Here is an 8711-nt window from a genome sequence, read left to right on the forward strand (position 1 = left end):
ATCGGCCAGGCATCCCGATCGGACAGCCTGCTCGATCGGACGGTCTGTCCGATCGGCTAGGCTGTTCGATCGGCTGAAGCCTGATCGATCAACAACCTGTTTTTAGTGTTCGGTGCGGTGATTTCTGATATTTCGATTTCGATTAAGGATGATACGGATACGATAGAGTTTCCTATTCAAATTACTTTTAATCCCAACCACTATATCTACATATAAGCATCTATATTTCACACTATCTTTACCAACATTTACCTTACTTCGATTTCGATTGAGTTCGATTAAGTTTCGAGTTTCGATTCGATTCGATTGATCACCACACACATTGCATAAAGTAAACATGCACAAATAACACATAAGACACACACACACACACGTATCACAATACCAAGGTCGCATAATTTGAGTTTCGAGTTCGACGATGATTTGATTAGCTTGATTTCTGATTAATTAACTTTATCGCATTGATACTTCCTGCTATTCAATGTCGTTAAGCGGTTTGCGTTGATAAACATCCGATTACTTCGATTCCTTTGATTAATAACACTTACTCCACACAATACAACTAAAACAAAACATAAAATAGACTAATTTCAGTCAAAGAAGTCAATCTTGACTTTGACTTTGACTTTTTGAAAACACGGGGTGTTACAGACATCTCCTATAATAGCACAAAAAAACTCAGCAACTAATACTTTGCATAATTCACAAGTGTACATCAACAACTTTACACATTCAATACACAAAAAATTATGAGATATCACAAAAACAGACGCTATACACATGTGTACATCGCGTTAAAATCAGAGCAAATCAGAATACACATGTGTACATCGCATTAAAAAGAGAGAAAAATCATAATATACATGTGTACATCGCGTTAAAAACAGAGCAAAATCAAAAAAAATTGAACAAAAAAACTCAGCAACTAATACTTTGCATTAATCACAAGTGTACATCAACAACTTTACACATTCAATACACAAAAAAACTGAGATATCACAAAAAACAGACGTTATTCACACGTGTACATCGCATTAAAACAGAACAAATCAGAATACACATGTGTACATCGCATTAAAAAGAGAGCAAAATCAAAAATACACATGTGTACATCACACTAATAACAATCTTCAGAACCTCATAACAATCTTCAGAACCCTAATCAAACAATAATAATTTTCAACATCAAAACAACGAAAAATTGCAAACTTTTTTTTTTCAATAATCAAACTCATAAAAATCTTCAGAACCTCAATCAAACAATAACAAAAATAATTTTCAAACATCAAAAACAATGAAAAATTGCAAACTTCATATCTGGTCGGTGTCGAGAAACATCAAATCCGCCGGCGATAAACATCACATCGCCGATAAACATCAGATCAGCTCTCTGTTTAATCATCGAGTCGGAGAGACAAAAAAAATGGATCAATCGGTGGTGGTTTGGGTGTGTGGGGGTGCAGCCGAATATCAGGTGATGAAGGTGGCCGGCGTTGCTCTAGTTGTTGGAGCCTGAGAAGAGAAGGAGGGAGAGAGAGAGAGCAGGGGTGTCGGCTGGGAGTTTTTGGGGCAGGGTTTTGGCAAAATGAAGAGGATAAGGTTATATGTTGATTACTTGATTTATGAGGGAGAACATGATTTATGCAATCAATTTAAGATGGAAATTACACATATACACTTTTTGTGTTTAATTAAATTGAAAAATATAACCACATAAGTACCATCATACAACTAATTTAAATCTCAACATCATAAAAATCAAGGGCCTAGATCAGTTCACAGGTTCATTTGATAAGAAATTTAATGTGAGAAGAAAAAGAAGAAAGGGCATATTAGTAAAATACTATTTCATTTATAACTCATATCATTAATTTTTCTCTCTTTAATTAGTTAGTCAACTAATTATTGATTATCTTACATATAATCTACAAAACCTACACATATCAAAATTTTCCTACATATACCCTACACATTATAGAATTTTATCCTACACAGTTAAAATTTATCCTACACAACTCGAAATATATCCTACACAACTCGTAATTTATCCTATACAACTACTAATTTATTCTACACTTTAAATTAAGTTTTTTTTTTAATTTGGAAAAAAAATATATATTTTGAAAAGGAGTTACAAATTCAATTTAGTTAGTTATTAAAGAAGAAGAATACAAATTAATGATTTATGTAAGTTTACCAATATACCCTTATATTAAAATTAAATGCAAATATTAAATGAAGTAAAATGAAGCATTCTTATTGGTTGAAACTTCTTCTTTTTTATTCTTACAAAAAAAATGCTTCTCATTTGAACCTTAAGTATATATATATGTATATATATATATATATATATATATATAGGGGATGGTTCAAATTAAAACCACTTTAATTGTGAAAACTCGAAAACTAACTAAAAAAAGCCTAAAAACACACAATTTTTTTTCAAAATTTTTTATAAAAATCGTTGGTTTTTATATATGAAAAAAAAACTTTTTTTCAAAAAAAAAAAAAAATTTAAGTACACATGTGTAGTACACAAATTTTTTTTTAAAATTTTTTTTTTATATAAAAAAACCTGCGAAAATTATTATGAAAAAAAATTGGTATGTTTTTTGGCTTTTTTAATTAGTTTTTGAGTTTTCACAGTAACTAGTGGTTTTCATTTGAACCTTCCCCTATGCATATATATATGTATATATCTATATACATTGGGGATGGACAAATCGAAAACCCACCTTAGTTAAAGAAACCCATAAAACTTTATCTCCACCATCCATATCATTGATCAATATTCAATGGTGGATATTAAAAAGTTACAAAAAAGTTTTACGGTTTCTTTCCTTTCTCCTCTCTCACCTGACATAAAAAAATGTGACAACTGCATTGTTACATAAAAATCATGCTATAAAAAAATGTAACATGTTTATTTCGCGTGTTACAAAATAAAAATTTCTTAAATTATAATTTCTAAAATCCATACACTTTGTATAATCTAAAAAACTTCTATCAAAACACAATAAAATGTGTTAAAGATGAGTTACAAAAAAATTTGTGAACAACTGAATAAATGTAATATATTCTCTCTCCTCTCTTCACTATTACCAAAAGTGTGTCATTGCCAGAAAATGTTGCATGTCTCAGTAAAAATATTGCAGCGAAAAAGTGTAACACGTGACAACATTATGACCATCCATTTGGTTTTCAAAGTTTTTGCAAGGCTCTGACTATCTGCACACCGAGTTTGCCTATCTGCACACTTAGGGTTTACATACGCTGCGTACTGACCAATACGCAGCATATAGGGTTACCTCAATACGCTACGTATTGACCTCTACGCAGCGTATGTAAGGGGTAGGTACACAACCAGACAGTCAAACCTAGTACCATGTCAAATCAGTCTGACATACGCTGCGTAGAGACCTATACGCTGCGTATACTGCTAACCCTATACGCTACGTAGAGGTCTCTACGCAGCGTATGTCAGACTGATTTAACAATGATACGATGTTGTCCAGGCACGTGAATAAAGCAATACGGGGAGTAGAGATTAATACGCTGCCTATTTGAGTAAATTTAAAAGTCTATTTAGCTCTGCTTTCTTTTCATCTTCGCACAAGCAACACTTCTTCTATTCTTCTGTGTTTCATAGTCTTCTTTAGTAGAGAATTTACACCCCAAACCAAAATCATTTGCTCTGTTTTTTGTTCAATCTTGTTAAAATGTCATCATTTTGGAACGATAATTATTTCGGTAATCGCTATTCTAACGACACATGGGGAGCAAATGCTGCCAATGAGGAGGAGGAGGTTGTGTCTGGAGTCCCTGTTGATCAAAAAACACAGTTGCCAGACTTGAACAAGACTCCCACTCCACCTGTTGATGAACCAAATTACCCGGCACATCAAGTGTATCTAGATTACGGATACGGGTATGAATCTCCGTACGTGCAACAAAGTGGATACGGTGCTGAGAATGCACCTGTTGATGTACCATATTACCTGACGCAGCAATCGTATCCGGGTTACGGGGTATACGGGGATGAAGGTGGATATGGAAGTTACAGTGGATACGGCGGTTAAGGTGGATACGGGGGTGAAGGTGGTTGCAGTGGATACGGGGAAGAAGGTGGATACATTGGATACGATAGATATGGGGGTGAAGGTGGTTACGGGGTGAAGGTGGATACAGTGGATACGATAGATCTGGGGGTGAAGGTGGATACATTGGATACGGAGGCTACAGTGGATACGAAGAACATGGTGGATATGGTTATGAGCCCCGTAACACATCACTTTATGAACCATCTACCCCGGGCAATCCGTTTCAAATAAATGAGGTATCACATTAAAATAATTACTATTATTATTGTTCAGTTAAGTATGCTAACGGAGTTAGTGTTTAAAGAAGAAATCTTTATATGAAAGTTAACCTGGTTAAACCATTCAGTTAAAATAGTTTCAATAATGACCATATTAGTCCCTGAAGTATGAGTTTCAATTATTATTATTATTATTATTATTATTATTATTATTATTATTATTATTATTATTATTATTATGATTATTATTAGAGTTATTATTATTATTAACGTAACTTTTTTTTAGCGTTTCATGTCTCTAACTGATTTGAAGAATTGGGTACAAGAAACGGGAAAGGAGTATGGTTACGTAATTGTTACCCGCCGATCAAAAAATATTGGCGGTACTACTGGGATGGTATGGCTTGTGTGCGACCGTAGTGGTGAGCACCGTAGTAAAGCAACAGTTAGGAAAGCTGGTAGCAAAAAAACCGGTTGCCCATTTTCATTACTCGCCATCCGGGACGTGACGAATGACACGTGGGAGTTAAAAGTGGACTGTGCGAACCATAACCACGAACCTACGGCGAGTCTGTTGGGCCACACTTTTGTGCGAAGATTTACTAAAGCCGAATACAAGCTAGTGGAGCAGCTAACTGCTCAAAACATGGAGCCACGTATCATATTTCAAACCTTAAGAAAGCAGTTCCCCGACAGCCTGCACGTTCAGAAAGACGTGCAAAATGCAGTACAAAAAATTAGAGCGACAATAATGGACGGAAAGAATCCTATTCAGGCACTGGAAAGCCTGCTGCATGACCGCCGATTCATTTACGACACCCAACAGGATCCCAAAACAGATGTCGTAAAAGAGATTTTCTTTGCTCATCCTTATTCAATCACTATGTGGCGTGCATTCCCGCACGTGATGTTGATCGACGCGACCTACAAAACAAACCTCTACAACATGCCATTTGTCCAGGTTGTGGGTATGACGTCGACTGGGAAGTCTTTTTGTATCGCACATGCCGTTATTTGTAAAGAACGAAGGGGTAACTACGTGTGGGTGCTTGAGCGGATCAAGTCAATATTGCATGAATGTATGATGCCGCGTGTGATAGTCACAGATAGGGAGCTTGCCCTAATTAACGCGTGTTCTAAAGTATTCCCGAACGCAACCAGGCTTCTATGCCACTTTCACATCCAACAAAATATAGCTAGACAGTGCAAGAAAGGGTTCGATAAAGAAGATTGGGGGAAATTTATGTCGTACTGGCGGAGATTGTGCGAATCTTCATCAGAGCCCATGTACAAGTACAACTTGGAGAAAATGTATAACCGACTCGTGGTTGCCAACCGAGAAAGTAAGTGTTCCTTCAACAAACGACTCACCCAATCTATTATATTTTACACACGCTTTTTACATTTCATTATTTTATTTTTGCAGGTGTCTATGATTACGTCTACGAAAACTGGCTCAAAGACTATAAAGAAATGTTCGTTTATGCGTGGACGATAAGTGTCGCAACTTTGGTCAGCGCACCACCAACAGAGTTGAGAGCCAGCACGCAAATTTAAAAAAATACATTACGCGCGGGAGTTCATTGGAGCGAATAGCAAGATGCATCATTGATATAGTTGAAACTCAGTACGATGAAATACAAAAAAGTTTCACTGAGAGCATCGAAAAAACGATGAACCACCACAGACACCGAATGTTGGACAACCTACGTGGAAAGGTTTCCCATGAAGCACTTGATTTGCTGCAAAAGAGCTACTGAGGAAGATGGAGGTGTTGCGGAAACTTAACGCATCATGTGGTTGCCATATGTGGCTTAGCAATGGATTGCCGTGTGCTTGTAGGCTGGAAAACTACAAATGTATAGGTAAAAAATATTAAAACTACAAACCTTTTGTTATTTTGTACGATTTAGCTGTTTCTCACACCGTATTAACTTAACTGTGCAGGGCGTATGATACAACTCGACGACATAGATGTATTCTGGCGTAAGCTTGACTTGCTCCCGTGTAAACTGGTAGACGAGGAGGTCGATGTTGTAGTAGAGCTAAATAATGTGCGGCAACATTTAGAGGCGCAGTCCCCCGTTCAGCAAAAGAGTTTGCTTTCAAAGATAAAAGCGGTATTCAACCCGAAATTGTCAACCAAGAAACCACCGATCGTCCAGCAAAATACTCGCGGTCGGCCTACATCAAAGAAAGTACAAGAAAGGCTAGATGAAGCTGCGAGGTTAGACGAAGCTGCGAGACACAGCTCCTATGGCGAGGACAGCAACGTATATACCGCTTCCCCCAAACATAGATACGATTTACCCCGACACAGCTCATACGTACCGTCAAAGGGCTCTCGTGGAACTGGTTCGGTTATAAAGTCTGAAAAACCTAAAATGCAACGAAACAGTTCAACGAGTTATAAAAACAAGGAGACGCGGGATGATAAGGGTTTTCCATTAATGAAGGGGACGAGCACTTGTTAAGCATTGAGAGGTTTAAGGATCAAATTCCCTCAGAGTTTCACTCTTACCTATCGCGTATACAAGATGTGACCCCAGACGATCATTGTTGGTACAGGTCTGTGGTTGTCGGGTTAGGTTTTTCGGAACACGCATGGTCCAATATTCGAAGAGATTTACTACTGGAGATTGACCATAACAAGGCGCATTAGAAGCATATATTCGAAACATATAACAAAGGAGACTTTGAACGAATACGTAAGAGCATCGAATGGCATTCATTGAAAGTGTGCGGTCCAAGTCACTGGATGGAAATGCCCCAGGTAGGGCTTCTCGTAGCGCAAAGGTATAATATTGTCCTCCACGTGCTAAGCATCAAATGGAGCACTACCATCTTCCAATTAACGAATGCCCTACTAGATCCACGACCTCAAGTGATAACGCTCGTACATGTTGACAGGGGACACTTCATACATGCTAAGTTGGAAGGAGACTACCCCATGCCTTTAGCGACCCCGTTGTGGTTGACACATCGATCAATAGCTACGGAACGGTGGGAAGGAATGTATAGACCGCAGTTACAACACTACTACGAGTTAATCAATCCTAAAGCAGACAAAGACAGAGAACCGAGTATAAATGAAATCGAAGATTAACCGGAAACTTGTATTTTTGTAAATTGTAGAATTTTTTTAATTTATAAAGTTTGTATCATTTTCAATTTTTGTAATTCATAATTTTTGTATTATTTATCAAAGGAAAACACAAAAAAAAAATGGAACTTTGTATACGGTGCGTAGGGATCCCTACGCAGCGTATGTAGTGCAAAGGACAAAAAAAGCCCCTGTTTTTGGCTTCGTATTGCCTCAACACAAGGGCAAAACAGTAAAATGAGCATTGTTATACGCAGCGTATGGATCCATACGCAGCGTATGTAAAAGGCGGACAATTTCCCCCCAAACCAAAATTTCAAAACCTATATATGTTAAATTACTATTTTGCCCTTGTGTTTGGGACAATACGAGGCTAATTGTAAGGGTAAAAAGGTCATTTTACAACCTTTGTCTACGCTACGTATGGAGCTCTACGCAGCGTCTGTAAATTTCAGGAGAATAATAATAATAATAATAATAATAATAATAATAATAATAATAATAATAATAATAATAATAATAATAATAGTAAAAGGCAGCGTAGAGATCCATACGCAGCTTATATGGGGTTAGTAAATGACTTTTTTACCCTTATTGTCAGCCTCGTATTGCCCCAAACAGAAGGGTAAAATGGTAAACTGATTATTCTTATACGCTCCGTAGGGCTCTCTACGCTGCGTAGAGGTACTGATTTAAATCAGGGAAATACCTACGCAGCTCTGTTCTTCCCCAAATCTCAATACGCACAAAAAACGCACAAAGAAGAGAGGCGACTGACAAAATCGACCGTATACGACCCGAATTCGAAGTATAAAACAAGTGTTTGGTCAACCTATTCAAGTAATTATGATTTTTTTTTTTGTATTTTGTCCGTAAATTAGATGTTTTTTAGGTAAGTTAGGTTTTGGTTAGTGATTGAACTTTCGTAAATTAGGGTTTGGTTAAGCTTGGTTCAGTGGAATAAACCTGTTGTTTCAGCCAAAGAATCCCGTTTTCGAGTCCTGTTTTTTTCTTTTTTTGTAATTTTACTTTGTTTACCTTATCGTTGTGTAATTAAGTTATGTTTGTTATGTCTTTCAAAACCAGTTATGTTAGTTGAACAGTGGTTATATAATTTTTTTTTTTATTTTGGCATTATTTATTTGCTTATGTCAGTTTTGAGTTAAACATATAGTTAAGTTACGGAAATTTCAGATTCTATACCGAATGCTTGTGTGAAAATTCAAATTGCTATACATATTGCTTAATGGCCCCTACTGTGAAAATTGAAATTGTAAAATGTGTTTTGTA

The sequence above is a fragment of the Helianthus annuus genome, chromosome 4 (genome assembly GCF_002127325.2).
Source record: "Helianthus annuus cultivar XRQ/B chromosome 4, HanXRQr2.0-SUNRISE, whole genome shotgun sequence".
Taxonomy (NCBI): domain Eukaryota; kingdom Viridiplantae; phylum Streptophyta; class Magnoliopsida; order Asterales; family Asteraceae; genus Helianthus; species Helianthus annuus.